This window comes from Thamnophis elegans, chromosome 4 (assembly GCF_009769535.1).
Source record: "Thamnophis elegans isolate rThaEle1 chromosome 4, rThaEle1.pri, whole genome shotgun sequence".
In the NCBI taxonomy this organism is placed as follows: Eukaryota; Metazoa; Chordata; class Lepidosauria; order Squamata; family Colubridae; genus Thamnophis; species Thamnophis elegans.
The window spans coordinates 7,963,792-7,983,340 of NC_045544.1; positions in this window are offsets into that span (position 1 = coordinate 7,963,792).

Here is a 19,549-nt window from a genome sequence, read left to right on the forward strand (position 1 = left end):
CAAAGGTGTTTTTTTTTTTCAAAAGGCAACTGGACTTTCCTTCAAGGCATTTCATTTTTTCATCCAGGAAGCATCTTTGGGACAACCATGACCAGGATGACTGAGAAACTCCATTAGACACTTAGCCAAGAAAACCAGCTGGGTGATTTTTGAATTCAGGCATTCTCTCTCTGACCAACCTATTATATTGTTGTGGGGAAAACAGGAAGAGGAAGGCGTGTTGCATATGTTCACCACCTTGAAGTATTGTAAAAATAATAAAGTGTGTGTGTGTGTGTGTGTGTGTGTGTGTGTGTGTGTGTGTGTGTAGAGAGAGGGGGGGAATCCTCCCAGGTTTCTGGGACCACACATTCTTCTCTTTGTCATTTCCACAAAGTAGAAATTTTAATAGAAGCACAGGCCAAGGCAAGAATTGGTGTAGTTCGCTTCTACGTATGCTCCACTATACTGTTCACATTTGAACTTAGAAAAGAAAAACAAAAGCCCAAAGGGAAGCTGCCAGTAAACCCACCAATCTATGAATTTCACAGATATAACATTTAATTACCCACAAAAAGACTATTGTTAAAAATCCAAAGGGGAAACCTGTTCTTGACCCCACTCGTTCCACACTAAAGCACTCCAAGCCAAAGATACTTTACGGAATTTATTAATAGACAGACAGGTCCTTGGCAGCAATCCAGCACAGATAAGCCATGGCAGCAATCAAGCCTGCCAAGCTCACAATCCTGTTCTCCAACATTTGCTAATGTGTTGACTTCTGCAAAAGGGGCATGTGCACAAGCATTCCTTTTATAGTCTGGAGAAGAGCCTAATTACCACCAGCTGAGTGCAATCACCTCCTGTAACTGTGTAATTGTTTCTTATGTCTATTAGCTCTCCGGCATCTAGGAACAACTCCCTTGGCTCCTCCCCGCTGCTGACATCCGGATCACACTGCCTTGTCTCCTCCCCACTGGTCCAAGGATTAGGTGCCACCTGGTGGCCAACTAGTCTCTCTGCACCCTGCTCAGAGTCAGAACCCTGTCCAGGGTCCTCCACATCCTCCAAAGCTGACTCATAGGGCCCCTCACTGTCGGAGTCTGGTGGCAGCTCCAACGGCTCCTGCTGGGCCACAACAGAAACCCAATTGGTTTTAATTAAGAACCTGCCATTACTTCTTCTCACTCACTATTTAGACATAGGCCTGGCCTTGGGTTTAGAGAAGATTGCTCCCCACAGGACCAAAACCTCTGTTCAGCCTCTGTTACTCAAGTCTTGTTTTGTCAGATCTGTCTCCTTAGAGCTCTGGTGCTGCAATCGAAGAGCAAAAGGATTTTTGTGCACCGCATCACATGCGCTACATTGAACAAACCACATTATCATGCTGGCAAGTCATCAAGAATAAAGGAAATGTTTGTATGGAATCTTGACTCGTCCTTGGAGTCACCTTTGAAGACTTGTCTCTCTCTGTCTCAGGGAGAGAAATCGTAATCTTGCTTTCTCTAGCTGGTAACTTCCAGATGTTTGGGGAATAGAATTCCCCGAATTCTGAATTAGGGCAGGCAGTTTCCAATGTGCTGATGAGGAAAGAATCACTTCTTGCATTTGTGCTCGTCTTGTGGTGTGTCTAAGGCCCCTCTGGTAATTCTTTAGTGCCAGGCCAAGGTATCCTTTTCTCCCAGCCCTTTAAAAATTGCTTTTTATAATTAGCTCTTGCTTTTAAGAACTCTCACTTACCAGGAGAGTGGCTTTTATACATTCTTATTATTGTTTTTCTATTGCAAATAGTTGTAATAATCAAAATAACAGAAGAAAAGGAGGGGAGGAATAACGGTAGTAAAGATGATGATGGATGTATCGCAAGACAGGATTACAGCCTTTTTGCGAACTAGGAACTATTTGTGGGAAAGCTCTATTTCCCATTTATCTGTTTGTTTCATTGCGTACATACACATCCATTACCCTGTTAAAACAGAAAGTGGCTCCATCACACGCGATCATTTTTGTTTTGTTTTTTAAAAAATGTTATTGAGTTATAGAGTATTATAAAATGCAAAATACAAAAGTCAGTAGAAGAGCAGTGAGGGGGGAGGGGAAAGGGGGAAGAGAAGTGAGGAAAGATAGGAAAAGAAGAAAAAGAAGCATTGACTTCCGACTCTCTCTGTTACAGTAAAATATGGCATTAATCTCAAATCACAACTTTTTGCTTTTCCCTAATAGTACGAACAAGTCATTTCTATAAAGATCTATCAATCTAATTGTTGTGACCCAGCAGGAGCCTTTGGAGCTGCCACCAGACTCCGGGGCCCTCTGAGTCGGCTCTGGAGGATGTGGAGGACCCTGGACAGGGTTCCGACTCCGAGCAGGGCGCAGAGAGGCTGGTTGGCCACCAGGAAGCACCTGAGCCGTGGACCAGTGGGGAGGAGACAAGGGAGAGTGAGCCGGAGGCCAGTAGTGAGTTGTTCCTGGATGCACGCCATCAAAGAGTTACTAGGCATCCGGAACAATTACGCAATTACAGGAGGTAATTGCACTCAGCTGATGGTCATTAGGCTCCTCTCCAGACTATAAAAAAGGCTACTTGTGCACACGCCCTCTTTGCAGAAGTCAACACAGAATCGAATGTCGGAGAACTTTGTATGAGCTTGGCAGGCTGGATTGCTGCCAAGCCTTATCTGTGTTTATTGCTGCCCAAGCATGTCTGTGCTGGGTTGCTGCCAAGGACCTGTTTGTCTCTTAATTAAATGCTGTAATTTATCTCTGACTCAGAGAGTGCTTTGGTGTGGAACGAGGGGGGTCAGAACACTAATCTATAAAACTCAAAGTCAAAATGTCATTCATTTCCATGTCAGGCATGAAGTTCAGAAGTGGTTTCCATGTGAAAACAAAAGTACTTGTATTCTTTTCTTTAATCAAAGCAGTCATTTTTTGCCATTTCAGCCAACTCCATCACTTTTGCAACCATTCCTTCGTGATAGGAATCGAAATATCCTTCCATTTTGGTGCATACATTAGTCTTGCTGCTACCAACATACGTAGTATAGTAACAAAGTTCCAAAAAATTTTCTCCAGTTCTTTTTTCACACATGATAATTTTTCCATCCTGTGAGTCATGAACAACAGGTCTATGCATCACGAATGATGACGAAAGTCACGGAAACTTAAGAGAAATGGCTCAGCTGAGGGAACTTAAATAGTTCATCGCAGGGCCACCAATCTGCGACACATTCTGAATTTCAACAGCAACCATCCACTGTCACACAAAAAGAGTTGCGTTACAGCCCCAAAAGGCAGGGTGGGAACCTACTGTTAGTACCCAGCAAGCCAAACAGCTGGAGAGCAGGTAACTATGTGAACAATTCACGCAGAATGGTTACCCACAATCATTTGTCACAAGATGTCTTCACAACACTGTGTGGAAAGAAAGAAAGAAAGAAAGAAAGAAAGAAAGAAAGAAAGAAAGAAAGAAAGAAAGAGAAGGAAGGAAGGAAGGAAGGAAGGAAGGAAGGAAGGCAGGCAGGAAGGAAGGAAGGAAAGAAAGATGGAAGGAAGGAAGGAAGGAAAAAAGAAAGGAAGGGAGGAAGAAAGAAAGAAAGAAGGAAGAAGGAAGGAAGGAAGGAAGGAAGGAAAAAAGAAAGGAAGGAAGGAAAAAAGAAAGGAAGGAAGGAAGGAAGAAAGAAGGAAGGAAGGAAGGAAGGCAGGCAGGAAGGAAGGAAGGAAAGAAAGAAAGAAAGATGGAAGGAAGGAAGGAAGGAAGGAAGGAAGGAAGGAAGGAAGAAAGAAAGAAAGAAAGAAAGAAAGAAAGAAAGAAAGAGAAAGAAGGAAGGAAGGAAGGAAGGAAGGAAGGAAGGAAGGAAGGCAGGCAGGCAGGAAGGAAGGAAGGAAGGAAGGAAGGAAAGAAAGATGGAAGGAAGGAAGGAAAAAAGAAATAAAGGAAGGAAGGAAGGAAGGAAGGAAGGAAGAAGGAAGGAAGGAAGGAAGGAAGGAAGGCAGGCAGGAAGGAAGGATGGAAAGAAAGAAAAATGGAAGGAAGGAAGGAAGGAAAGATGGAAGGAAGGAAGGAAGGAAGGAAGGAAGGAAGGAAGGAAAAAAGAAAGGAAGGAAGGAAGAAAGAAAGAAGGAAGGAAGGCAGGCAGGCAGGAAGGAAGGAATGAAAGAAAGAAGGATGGAAGGAAAGAAAGAAAGAAAGAAAGAAAGAAAGAAAGAAAGAAAGAAAGAAAGAAAGAAGATGCCAGATGCAATACCAACCACATGGCACATCCTTCCATACATCAAAAACATTTTGGAATCTGTAGAACTCACCTTCCAAGATCTGCAAGTCGGCATTGCACATTGCCCAAAGGCTACCATACGATGACAAATTATGCATTGTAAGGATCTCTTGGAAATGGGAGATACTTCCAATGTGCCGAATCCAGAAGTGGTATTCAGCCGGTTTGGGCCACTTCATCCGAACAGGTAGCAGAAATCGCGGGTGGAGGGGTGGGGCCATCCACCTATCCCGGCTCTAAGCCATCCTATTTAGGCACCTTTTTGAGGCCGGGCGTGTTAAGTCCTCGAGGCTACGATGCCATTAACTATCATTGCTGACTCCTGATTGGCTAAGATGCGAGCAGCCAGCTGGCGGGAGAACGCAGCCATTCTACTGGTTCAGCGTCTGACAGCTCCTGTATAAAAGGGCTTTTCAGCTGTCAAATGTTGCTGTTTTGCCGGTTCGTGGTTTGCCTTGCTTTTGCCATTTTAACTGTTAATAAAGGTTGCTGTTAGCCTTCAGCCTGTCTTGCCTCAGTTCTTGCCTGCCTTTGGATTGGATTGGATTTATTACATTTATATGCTGCCCTTTTCCCCGAAGGGGACTCAGGGCGGCTCACAATTCAAGTCCAGGAAGGGGGTACAGACAGGGGATAAAAAAGACAAACATAACAATACCCAATTTAAAAGCACACAACCGCCATACCATTCGAGGAGGGGGGCAAAAGCTCTTTAGCCCCAGGCCTGTCAGAACAGCCAGGTTTTAAGGGCTTTGCGGAAGGCCTGGAGGGTGGTGAGGGTTCGAATCTCCACGGGGAGGTCGTTCCAGAGGGTCGGAGCAGCCACAGAGAAGGCTCTCCTCCGGGTAGTCGCCAGTCGGCATTGGCCGGCGGATGGAATTCGGAGGAGGCCTAATCTGTGGGATCTAATCGGTCTATTGGAGGTAATTGGCCTTGTTGTCCCTACAGAATAGGGCGCATGTGCAAAAGACACGTGTGCGAGCAAAGCGCATGCACGGAATACCGGGTGCGTGCGGGGCAAACCAGTGGCAACAAAATGTGAAACCCACCACTGACCGAATCCCCTGCATGGATTACCCCTGTGACTGTGTAAGACTGTTTGCCCTGCTTATTAAAGATTTACAAAAGAGAAGAGGGGAAAAGTATTAGTTGGTACATTGGAAGATGTAGACATATTCAGGTGTGTGAACACCAAGGTCATTTTTAGTGATGAACAGGAGCAGAATGTTGTTGGCAGTTTGCATCAATTCATTACTAAGACTAGCAAAATGGGAGAATCCAACTGAACCCTAAATCAGAGGTGGGTTCCTACCAGTTCCTACTGGTTCGGACCGGTTCAGCTGAACCGGTAGTAACTTGGCGGCCTGAGTCACTGGAATTGGCAGGCCTGCCGAGCCCCTGAACTGGTTCTCCTACAGGGGTGCCATCTTGATTTTTGGTTCTGCACATGCGAACCAGCAGTAATACGTCAGCAACCCACCCCTGCCCTAAATGGCCTCTAAGAATTATGATTTCTAGTGATTACATTGGCCCGTCTCACTAGGTCAGGAAGGGATAGTAAGCTGCAGACCCTGTCAATTAAAAAAAAAATCAACTTTCAGGGCCTAGAAACAGAGCCTTCTCTGCTGTTGCCCCTGCATTTTGGAAATTTCTCCCCACATATTTATTCCGAGCCGAGGTGGCACAGTGGTTAAATGCAGCACTGCAGGCTACTTCAGCTGACTGCAGTTCTGCAGTTCGGCTGTTCAAATCTCACTGGCTCAGGGTTGACTCAGCCTTCCATCCTTCCGAGGTGGGTAAAATGAGGACCCGGATTGTTGTTGGGGGCAATATGCTGACTCTGTAAACCGCTTAGAGAGGGCTGAAAGCCCTATGAAGTGGTATATAAGTCTAACTGCTATTGCTACTGCTATTGCTATTCCTTCCAATGTACCCACTAATTCTGTGGAATCTGAATTAGCAAAAATTTTATTTCAGTCCAGCTGAAAACCACTCCAGATGTAACTATGAGAAAATAATGTACTCTATCAACATGCCTTGCCTCTGTTTTTACTTCATCAGGCAAGATGGAAAAAAAACATACAATTTTTTAAAAAGCATTGTTGGCATTAAAGCCACATCTCCACTAGTAAACATTCTAAAATAAAGTGACTAAATTTCAGACGTGGCAAAATCTGGTATTACTAGCGACTTTTTGAAAGCTTCGTGAGGAAAAGCAAAAAAAGAATGCGTTCAACCTCAGCATTGTAAGATATCAAATCTATTTGTTGAAACCCCATTTTTTATTCTTTTGAGAATCTTTAATAAGCAGGGAAAACAACAAGCAAAATTAAAGTTTTGTTTTAGAACCTTATTCACTGTGATGCTAAAGATGCTTTAGAATGCAACCTGTGTGTGTGTTTTTTTTTCTCCTTTTCCAGAGCTAAATTGAGGCTCTATGGAATAAACTCTGAAATCTGATGTACAAGTATTTTATTTATAGAGGCATCATGTTACAGTAGCAACAACGTGATGTTACCTATCACAAGATTGTCTATCTGTCTGTATTTGCTGTTGTTATTACATTTTTCCGCAGTGGCTGTTAGATGAATATTCTTTTGACCAGTTTATGATATGAATCTGAATTCTGCAAGACTTTGGATAGTAACAACAATGTTAGTTCCATCAGACTGGCATCCCAATACCGTTCATTGTGGAAACAGTGACAGTATGTGTCTCCTGGCGATGTAGCTTCAGTGCCATCCAGTGCTCAGTCACGACTTTGCTAGTCGGGTAGCTGCATTGGATTTTAAGAGTTGCAGCTGCACAGACACAAACACTTGGTTCCTTTTCTCTTCAGCCCTCTTCTCCATGCTGCATGCAAACACTTGTGAAATCAGACTTAGCTTTATCTCACCTTGACGGTTCTTGTGAGATAAGGAGCGGTGAACCAGAGGTGGGTTCCTACTTGTTCGCACCAGTTCGATAGAACCGGTTCGTCAAATCTACCGAACCGGTTAGAAGAGTTTCCACCAGTGGACCCGGAAAGCAGGCCACACCTACAGAAGAGGTTCCAAATTTTTTTAAAACCCACTACTGACACACACACACATACACACATACACACATACACACAGACAGACAGACAGACAGACAGACAGATGGACTCACACAGAGAGACAAAGAGAAAGAAAGGAAGAAAGAAATAAAGAAAAAAGAAAGAAAAGGTGAGGGAGAGATGAAAGAAAAAAAGGAAAAAGGGACAGAGAGACAAAAGGAAGGAGAGAGAGAGAGAGAGAGAGAGAGAACACATGGCCGGCAAGCCACTCCCACAGGTCACATGGCCAGCAAGCCACTCCCACAAAGGAGGCCACACCCACAGGGTAGGTTTGAAAAATTTTTGAAACCCACCACTGCAGTGAACAAATGCTGTGTCACTAACAAATCAACATTCAGCAGAAAAATAGAAAGCCTATGGTTGAACGTTTGGTGACTTCAGTCAAATAGGGAGAGAGGCAAGGAAACCTTCTAGTGGAGAGATGCCAACAGTTGGAGTAAAACTGTCAGGTGCGACTTCATTTAATAATCCGGAAGGAAACCACTCAACTCCATTTGTTTGAAATCAAGTGTACTTTTACTAATTATAAACGAACAGTAGCAAAGCTAAGCTGAATCTGGTTAATTAGGCGTGAAAGCAAAGAATATCATGTATAATTCAATCCCCTCCCCCTGGCACCCCAGTTCATAGTCCAATTATAATGCACCCAACTGTCAGGTGGGTGATGTCTTCAAAAGACATCACCAGGATGGAATGCCGGACAGTTAACCTTGGCGGGAAACTCCCTTCCTCCACATGCGCAGTAAGATGGTCAGGTCAGCGCCTAGAATCTACCTCCATCACATCATGATTCCCCTCCCAAATACCATGCCCCCCCTCCCCGTTACAATGGCAGCCGAAGCAGCAGCTAAGCAGAGGCTGACAAAACCAAGGTAAACAATCTGGGGTTCTCCAGATATTTAGGGTGACCTCTTCCACAGCGCCTTATGCTGTCTAAGGCAGAAGGGAATTAAAGTGCAGAACATTTAGATGGCCTCCATTCCCTGCCCCTGGAATAAATAGCACTGAACGGAATGGGCCAACTATGAAAATCAAATAAATGAAAGACAGCCTCATCCATCTATGCCTTGGCATCATCTGTCATAATATAATTTTGGCACGCTAGATTTGTGCTCCATAAATTCCAGCTGCAGAGCATCAGTTAATCTCAAATATCTGAGTTCTATTGGTCTGTGAATAGCTTCTATTGATCTGAAAACTCTGAAGAAAAGCTTTTTTAAATATATATATATATATATATATATATAATTTGATTACCAAAATTGAAAATATAGTGTTTGTCACCGTTTAAAGTTTTCTCCCCAGTTCCTTGGACTTAATTAGTCATGTCACACAAAAAAAAAGCACGCTCATCATTTTTCGACAATTGGCTTTGTACCTTGAAAGATTATTTAGGTAGTCAGCCAGTTCAACAATGTAAATTGTTCTTCCTTTAAATAATATTTGAATTGTTTAAGTAAACCAGTTCTCAGATTCCCAAAACAGTAATATAGACGCCCTATTTAAGTCAAGAGAAAGAAGAGGGTAAAAAAAAGAACAATAAAAGAAAAGGAATAAAACAATTTTGAATTTTTTTCTTCTTCTCTTAGCAGGTAATGATTATACCACAGGATTTTACTGCTATTTAGCAGTGTGAAGTTAAACACTGGTCTTGTTTATTGTCTCCAAATATTTATTTAGGTAATGGAAGTTCTACTTTTTTGTAAGAAAAAAACCTCTTGTTATTACTACATATATGCTGCCTTGTAAGCCAATATATGTCTTAGTAAGTTGTAGTCTGTTGACATCCATTACCATCTTAAATCCAGTAGAGTACAACAGATGTAATTTTAAGCCACATGATCTATTATAGTAGGAGAATATTCATTTAATTGGGATCTCCGCTCTCTTTTCTCTTTAACTCCCCTTCTTAAATCCATCTTTAATTTTTCCAGTCTTGTGTTCACACTGTTTTTTCCCTCTACCCCATCTTCACAAGAAAGTTCAAAGCTCTTAAGATATATCAGAGAAGTTGAATCTGCACTGGAATCATTAGAAGGGCAAAATGAAACCTTACACCCATTGAACCTGAGGAGGATTGCCATCATCTTACTGTTAACAACAGTGTGAAAAATCTCCATTTTGGCTGCATCCCAAGGGACTTCATAAAGGTCTCATAGTATTTGAGAGGAAAAAATGAATATTTTTTTAACTGCTGTGCAGAGATAGGCTCAGAGGTTTATGTGATTATGTAATGATCTAATGTCTTGTCTACCTTGGCAAAAATGTGACATAGCCGTAATAAAAATCCTTTGAAAGGACTGTTATGGAAATGTTTCATGACAGGATTCTAATATACTATTCCTTATACTGCTAGGGGCAGTGGTGGGATTCCAATAATTTAACAACCGATCTCTGCCCTGAGGACCATCTGAGTAAGTGGGGCTCGGTGGTCATGTGACTGGGTGGGTGTGGCCAACTCAAGGTCACTCAGGTCGATGGACGCTTCGCCTTAGCTGTTACAATGTAATAAGGGTTAACCGGAGAGGCAGTTTCTGTATTCAGGTCAATAAAGATTAGGCTAGAAACAACACCAGAATGTTTCCTTCCTGCCTTCCTTACAGGATTAGCCCTGTAAAGTGGGAAAAAGCAGCCCAGCCACACATATAAAGGGACCGTTAGGACGAAGCTGGAGAGAGGCCGAACTGTTCCGAATGTACTATACTCACAAAATGAACGCTATGGTAAACGACACAGCTCGATTCCAACGCAATGTCACACGAAATAATTAAATCAAAATGAAAATAAATTGAAATCTATGAAAATTCAATTTAACAATGCAATCGGAAACATTGAAATGGAATCGTGAAATATTTAGTATAGCGTGTGTTGCTTTTACGTCCAACAGATGGCGCTGGTTTTCAAAAAAAAGCATGTTTTTACCTGTCACAGGTGTGACATCTATATAATATAGGTATATAAAAACACGTGCGTATTCGAATGCAACGTTGTGTCAAAATTTCAAAGCCATCGGTGAAGAACTTTCGGAGATTTAAGATTTTGAACAAACGAACATTTGCATTTTTATTTATATGGATAGCCATATTTGTGCTATGGAACCCTTCACATATTAATTTTGTATCCTGCAGAGTCTGGAAAGGTTATGGCAACTCAAAAAAACAAATTAATCAAACATGATGGGGCAGAAGAAAGCCGTAATAACAGCCGTGGGCATTATTTTTACCCTTAAAATAAAAAAGGGGTCATTTAAAAAGCAGAACATTTTTTTTATTCCAGCCAGCTGTCAGGTGGAGCAAGGTTGATTCTTTTGTGGCTCACTGCTGCCCTCTATCTAACATCTCTGGGAGAGCTGTTCCCTACTCAGCTTTTTGTGACAGCCTGCCTGCGGCAAATCAAATTTCATTTTCATAAACTCCTGAATCTAAAGCTGTCATTAAACAGATGGGATTGTAAGCTTCAAAGACAGGAATGTCAAGCTATGTCTCTTAAAGGAAAGAAATTGCCTGTCTTACTGTATCTCAAAAGACGCTCACACAGATATAATAAGCAGGTACATGGTGCCATGGTTGTTCCCGGCACAATAGAATATTTCCTTCTGCAGTCATAACACAGTTACGCAATACTCCTACAGAAGGCATCCTTGCGTTCTGCTACTTGACATCGTTATTAACTCTGAAGTAGCCATTGGTTTCTCTTATTTGTTCCCAGCAGGGGTGGGTTTCTCACCCCGTTCCAACCGGTTCGGTTGGAACGGGGCCGGCGGCGTCCTCATGCACACGGGTGGCGCGCGCGTGCACGCGCGTGGTGCACGCATGCATACTAGCGTCTGTGCAATGCTCCAGCTGCTCCTGGAGGATCGCGCAGGCACTGTATGCGTCCTGCGCATGCATGGAAGCGCAGAACTCGTCAAAAACGGGTAAGGAGCGCGGGCCGGCGGGTGGGCCCTTCGCCGTTCCCAGAAGTTACTTACTTCCGGGTTCGCCGACCAACCGGTTCGCAGGGACCGCCGCGAACCGGTTGAAACCCACCCCTGGTTCCCAGGGAGAAAATCTCTCTGGTTGGAGCACAGGGAACCCCTTCTCCACATCCGCTAACACATTCTCCAACAATTCAAGAACAGAACTGCTGGGTCATACAGACTTGCTGTGAAGTCTTCTCCTTTCCAGCAGAGTTGTCAACATTTGCAGTGTTTCAATGACAGGATACCGTGCATTGTATCGTTTATTGATTACAATTATACCCCATCACATCTATATAGAACTCTTGGCAGTTTAGCTACCTACAATTGTATGAATGCTTGAGGCACGTTCATCAGATATATATATAGGAGTCAGAACATAGCCATTCAGTTCTTTTTTGGATACCTTGAACGTGGAGGAGCACTAACACAGCTTCCCCCACATATTTCATGTTTCGTAAGGGCCAATCAAGCTGACAATTGAAGCACATCTAATCTAACAATATACACTAGATTGCCAGTAGTATTCGCTCACCCATCCAAATAATCAGAATCAGGTGTTCCAATCACTTCCGTAGCCACAGGTGTATAAAATCAAGTACCCAGGCATGCAGGCTGTTTTTACAAACATTTGTGAAAGAAAGGGTCGCTCTCAGGAACTCTAGCGTGGAACTGTGATAGGATGCCACCTGTACAACAAATCCAGTCGTGAAATTTCCTCGCTCCTAAATATTCCACAGTCAACTGTCAGCTGTATTATAAGAATGTGGAAGTGTTTGGGAATGACAGCAACTCAGCCACAAAGTGGTGGGCCACGTAAACTCGTCCAACATCAATGTGTGACCTCATAAATGCGCTTCTGGAAGAATGGTCAAAAATTCCCATCAACACACTCCTAAACCTTGTGGACAGCCTTCCCAGAAGAGTTGAAGCTGTTATAGCTGCACATCATAGTGAACCCTATGGATTAGGAATAGGATGTCACTTACAGTAAGTTCATAGGTGAGTAAAGGTAGGTGTAGGCGAATACTTTTGGCAATATAGAGTATCTAAGTTGGCCAGTTAGGTGTCTATAACAAGATAGGTTCTCCAGCTGCCAGTATTGAGAAGCATTTTTAATTTTATTTTAGGACAGGGTTCTCCTAAGTAGCTAATACTGATCCCCAAGAAGTCGATATTACTATTATTATCCATAGTACTAGTAGTTAAAATAATATTTAATAAATTGTTCATATGATAAATATTGAGGGTCGATGAACAACCTGAAACTTCATGACGGAGTTAAGACCAATATAGTGCTATTTTTTTTTCTTTAAAGACCAGTGTAGTGTTATTCCACAAGAGTTGTGAACAAGTACTATAAAAAGCCTGCCTAAGCCCTGAGTTGCATTTTAGACAGGCATTCCAAAGACAGCGCCCTGCAGAAACCAGGCTTCAAGTCATTCAAGTAGCACATTTATGTTGGCCATGGAAAGCTGTTGTGGCCCAGCAGGAGCCGTTGGAGCTGCCACCAGACTCCGACAGCGAGGGGCCCTATGAGTCAGCTCTGGAGGATGTGGAGGACCCTGGACAGGGTTCCAACTCCAAGCAGGGCACAGAGAGACTAGTTGGCCACCAGGTGGCACCTGAGCCTTGGACCAGTGGGGAGGAGACAAGGGAGAGTGATCCAAAAGCCAGCAGTGAGTTGTTCCTGGATGCACGCCATCGAAGAGCTACTAGGCGTCAGGAACAACTACGCAGTTACAGGAGGTAATTGCGCTTAGCTGGTGGTCATTAGGCTCCTCTCCAGACTATAAAAAAGACTGCTTATGCACATGGCCCTTTTGCAGAAGTCAACACATTGACTAAAGAGAACTGTTGTAACTAACTTGGCAGGCTGGATTGCTGCCAAGGTTTGTCTGAGTTGCTGCCAAGGTCCTTATCTGTTTGTTTGCTTGGCTTTCAGCCACCGAGATTCTGGTCTTGCTATTAAAGGACATTCTAATTAAGCATGTCTCAGCTTTTGTTACTGGAAGGAGGAGGGGGTCAGAACAGAAAGCAATCTCAGCAACAGAGGAAAGTGGGGGGAGGGATTTACTGCAGCCCCAAGTAACCGAAAAGAACTGGGCAGATTCCAACCTTTGAGGATATCATCACCACAGTGGTCCTCAGTGTCAGAAACCATGCCTTCAATATGGCTTGGGTCAGCAGAGAATTGGAAATACTATTTTAACACTGGGCCAGCTAAATAAAAAGTTAAGGATCACCAGCTATAGGTTGGGAATGAGAAGAAGGCTTCAGAAAGAAGAGTTGGCCTTAACAGTTTGTGTGGTATCCTTAGACGCATAGTACAGGGACAGGTGAATGACCCTGATAAACAGCTCAACCAACCAAACTGCATCCTTTTTCTTAAAACAAGCCAAATCATACCATCCTAGTGTTTTATTTCCAATGCAACTGAAATTATACTAGAGTTCCACATTTAAAAATGCTCGCAAAATATTTCCATTGGGCAAATGTTGATTTTATGTTTCTGCAATTGGCAGAATGGGGGGGGGGAGGAATCAAATAGCACACTTTATACATTTTGTAAATATGGGCAAAACATTACAATCCTTTTGTAGCTTTGCTTTTATTTCAAGTAACACAGCAAGTGTAGAGAATTAAGTTTTATCTGAAGGTAAAATTGGTGCATTTCAGAACAATCAATAGAGAAGATTATGCCCATCTAAGACAGAAGATATTTAAAGACTTTACTGTGTTTGCATTATGTTGCACTTTTATTAGCACACTTTTCTTATTTCAATTGCCTGTTTTCTCTCTCACGCACACATCAAAAAGTTTAGAATGGAAGTTCCACATGCCCAATCAAAAGCACTGTCAAGAACAACCTACAAACTTCTTTTCAAACTGAGATTCTAGTTTTGATCTCTTTCTGTGAAGTCATTGATAATCGAAGCTGTGCTTCTGGTTGAGCAACAAGCTTTCTCCTTTCTGTTCCTCCTCACTCCAGATGGACCCCAGGAGAAAAGCATCTTGCAGAGCATAAGGGAAACAAGTGGAGAGAAATGAATTCATCTAATACAGTGTTTCTCGGCCTCAGCAACTATAAGATTTGTAGTCTTCAACTCCCAGAATCCCCCAGCCATCCCAGCAGGAATCCTGGGTGTTAAAGTCGACATAGAGTATCTTAAAGCTTTAAAGGTTGAGAAACACTGATCTAATCCATGCTGCCCTGTTTGGGGGTAGGTTCAGATGGATATATCCTATTGTTTTTACAGTTATCTCCCAGAAGTTATATTTCCATTACCTATCAGAATTATGGTTTACTACTTACATGTAAACTAAAATTATTTCTGACTGTAGTCCTCTGTTTTCATATTGGGAAATCAGTTTTTTTTTTTAAGAAAACCTGAAAGGGACTTAGAAGACTTGTATTAGACAGCATATCAGTTACTTAAGTAGGAATAACATATTTCACAATTAAACATGAATGAACTGTTGGAATTACTCTAATTTAATTCAAGTTCTTTCTTAGAATACTACCAGTAAAGCAGAGGTGGGTTCCTACCAGTTCGCACCTATTCGGTAGAACCGGTTCGTCAAATCTACCGAACCGGTTAGAAGAGGTTCCACCAGTGGACCCGGAAAGCAGGCCACACCTACAGAAGAGGTTCCAAAAATTTTTGAAACCCACCACTGGTCCTTGGATATGATTATTCTACACTATCATGCTCATATTTATAAAACTCAGTGCCTCTGTGAAAGATAAGGATGACTACTGCGTTTGTGGTACAATCAGAACATTGCGTGAGTTGAAGTTGTTTTAACGCAAACCAAAGATGCCTTTTAAAAAACAAGTTTACATCATATTCTTATGCAGGCCAGTGCTGTGTGTGACGTAATTTAAGGTGGTTCTGACAAGTGTCGTCGGCATCTTCATTTCCGGTCACATGGGCGGCAAGCCGCTCCCATCCGGTCACATGGGTGGCAAGCCACTCCCACAAAGGAGGCCACACCCACAGAGTAGGTTCGAACAATTTTTGAAACCCACCACTGCAGTAAAGGTAGATATTTTACACAACCTTGAAGAGAAATATCTGCATTACGGCCTTATACCATCCTGGACAAATAACCGTACAATCTTTTGTTGAAAACCTACAGCGATGGAACCTGTGCAACTCCAATTGGCAAGTTTTTCCATTGGTTAATTGTTCTCCATGTCAAGAAATGTCTCCTTATTTCCAGATTGGGCAGTAATTCTACATGAAATACTGTCAGAATGATTTCCAAACGTTCATGTGGTGGTTTACAGGTTAAAGGCCTCTTTATGCAGAAATACCTTCAACTTGCTGCTTTGCCCAGAACTAATATGAAGCCATCCAAGTGTTCACTAGTAAAAGGTAAAGGTTTCCTGTGTCCAGTTGTGTCCAACTCTAGGGGGCGCTGCTCATCTTCGTTTCTTAGCTGAGGGAGCATTGTCCAAAGACCCTTCTGTGGTCATGTGGCCAGCATCAACTACGCACCAAGGTTCATGGAACACTGTTACTTCCCACCAAAGTGGTATCTATTTATCTACTTGCATGCTTTTGAAGGGCTAGGTAAGGAGGAGCTGGGAAAATAATGAGAGTTCACTCTGTCACACAGCACATGGCACCCTGTTGGATGAACCCTGTTCTGTGGTTCTCAAAACCGGGCTGTTATATTTCCAGCTGACAAGGTCAGTGTCTTTAAATCCTAAGATTTAAGTAAACAACTCTGGTCACTTTTTGGTTTAAGGTTTTCCCTGTATATATCCCCAGAATTCCACTCTTTCAGTTAGGACGCAGCTAGAAAGCCAGAATGAAATGTAGTCTACCTGTTCTGACCTCCCTCGTCCCACACCAAAGCATACCGAGCCAAAGATACTTTAAGGAATTTATTAACAGACAGACAGGTCCTTGGCAGCAATCCAGCACAGATAAGCCTTGGCAGCAATCCAGCCTGCCAAGCTAGTTACAAAAGTTCTCCAACTTTTAGTCAATGCGTTGACTCCTGCAATGGGGCGTGTGCACAAGCAGTCCTCTTATAGTCTTGAGAGGAGCCTAATTACCACCAACTGAGTGCAATTATCTCCTGTAACTGCGCAGCTGTTCCTTACACCTATCAGCTCTTCGGTGCCGGGCATCCAGGAACAACTCCCTTGGCTCCTCCCCACTGCTCCAATGCTCAGGCGCCTCCTGGTGGCCAACCGGCCTCTCTGTGCTCTGCTCAGAGTCGGAACCCTGTCCAGGGTCCTCCACGTCCTCCAGAGCAGACTCATAGGGCCCCTTGCTGTCGGAGTCTGGTGACAGCTCCAACGGCTCCTGCTGGGCCACAACACTGCCAGTCCTGGAGTAGTCAGAAAAGGATGCTGGTTATAGAATATGCTGTCTTGGTGGATGAGCTCAAGGGTTTCCAACTACAACCCACTACCAGGCTGTGGCCTGTTGGTCACCAGTCCACATGAGTGGCTGGCCAGTGCATGTGTGTGTGCGCCAGCATCCCCACTGCACTACCATTGCTGTCTCACCACAAATATCACACACATGCTCATAGTCCCATTTGTGTGCATGCTCGTGGATCAGTTCCTGTGTGTGCATGCGTGAGTAAACATCCCTGTCAACCCCCCTCCCTCCCCAGGCCACCAACCCAGAAAGATTGGGGAACTCTGGACTAGCTGAAAGCTGCTTCAATACTGCTTTGGTAACCAATCATGAAGCTGGTGTCACGAGGACATGTGATATAAAAATGAATATCATGCTGTCATTCGGGAAAGGTGACAATCAGCCCATAGACAGCTCCACAATAGGCATGGATGAATTTCAGGATTTCCAACTTTGATTCAGTTTGTTTCATTCCACCGTCCATTTCACAACAGGAAAGAAAAAAACATCAACATGTGCCTGCATTTTGGAATTTTCCAAGAGTGACCCATTTCTACACATGCTTTGTCTTGTACACCCATTTTCTGCAAAAGATTTTAACGAACACAGCAGAGTTTTGTGTTTTATTTTCACCAACATATACTTTTCAATGCTTTCATGGTACTGTACAACATTTCATTTTGTACCGAGATTTAATGGGAATACAACACTTCAGTTCAAAGAATACAAATTTCAAAGAAAAACTGAGTTTCGTGATTCTTGAAGAAAATTACTATTCCAACTGTAATCTAAATTTTTTTTCTTATCACCAGTCCTAAATAATTTTGATTCCAGTCTGCTTTTTTGTTGAACAGAGTAGGCTAATGTTTTAATTGTTAGTTTATTCTACATAGTAGAGTATTATAAAAAATGACAGAGTCCAAACTCTCAACTAAGCTATTTATCTATTAAGATAGTCTTCTATGATTTATTGAATTTAGATATTTATTATAAACTCCTTTTACAGTGTTTATACATGGAGGGAGAATTATATATTAAAAGACTGTTTCATTTTGTCTATGAGAATAAATATCAAATGTGCCATCCACAGTCCATAATAATCCACATCCCTACAGGACAGAGCTGGGAGAGAAATCATTGTGATCTAAAGACAGGTACTGAGCAGGCATTAAAATAGGATGATGAAATGATTTTGTTAAGAAATATTAATGATAACAATAATAATGAAATGATAAGAGATATAGTTAACGATATATATATGTACTGGTTTAATATAAGGAATTTGGATCTAAAGAGTGACTTGGAAAAAAGGCTTAGAAACGTTGTTAACTAATGATAAGAGATGTGTATATATGTGTGTGTATGTGTGTGTGTGTGTGTGTGCGTGTGTGTATATATATATATGTATGTATGTATGTGTATGTACGTACATACATACATACATACATACATACTAGTTTAACATAAGGAATTTGGATATAAATTGCAAACAATGATTTGGGGAAAAAAGGTTTAGAAATTTAATTAATTAATTCTTACTTTGAATATGTTATAAAGGTGTAATGTTATTGGATATATGAAAGTAGATAACAAAAAAATTAACTAAGTTTTATAATTCGTAAGTAACTTATTATTATTTAGTTATTTAGTAACTTATAGATTGTTATGTTAAATAAATAATCGATAAGAGCAATAAGGTAATACATACATGTTGGTTTGATGAGAAGAAAATAGATATAACAGTAAATGATTTTTTTGTTAACCAATAACAATGGAATGATAAGGATAAGGAATATAGTTAATGATATATATATGTACTACCACAACAAAAGGAATCTGGACACAAATTGTAAACAGTGACTTGGGGGGAAAAGGGGCTAAGAACTTTGTCAACTAATTTTTGTTTAGAATATGTTATAAAGGTTTAAGGCTATTGGATGACTTTGTAATAATTAATGAAATGCCATTAGGTGGTTGTGTTTTTAGCTATGGATTATTCTAGGCAAAAGGACACAAAAACAATTTCAGTCAAATGAGAACTATGATATGTTGAAAGTAAGACTCATTAAGAACTTTGACATTTGATATGAATGTAAGTAAAGACTGTGGAAGAGATGCACGAAAGCTAATTGTAACCAATTGACACACTTTCTACAAGATGTAATGCAAGACGATTATTTTGTGTGTGTGTGTTGTTTGTTTAATAAAAATAAAAAATGGGGAAAAAATGGGATAATGAAAGAGAGCCAAAATGGATATTGTTTTGCTAATGTGCAACTCCTTAACTTGTTTTCCGTCAATTAATTACAAATGAGAAAATGAATCTTCTGGGACGAAGTGTAAATAGATAAGATACTTATATTTTCTGTCCTCAGCATCTGAGTGTACCTGTTCAAAGGCAAATGGAAATGTAATCCCTCAGTGAGACACTACCTTGTAGTAGTTGCGGGTTTTGTGTGCTCTGGGAGATTGAAAGCTATGCCAGAAGTTCAACAATATAGACAAGTCTCTTAGAGAAGCCAGATAAAGGGTGTCTCCCCCATAAACAATATAGTGGACATAATTTACAGAAACCTTTACCAGATCGGTCATCAATAAAGGCCATGCTGGGTGTTTTGAATTCCTGAACATCTAATGACAAATGATCTATAGGACTCAGGACAGTTGACTGAACAACCAGGGCCAGTAGCTGTAGGACTATTGGAAGAAAAGGCATTTATTCATTGCAAATATATGAGGACTGATAACAAAGGTATAATGATTAGCTGTTATAAATAAGTCCAATAAAAAGAGTATTATCAGAAACAATGCACTGGTTCTAGAAAGAACAACATCTAGAATCAGAAATTGCAGAGCA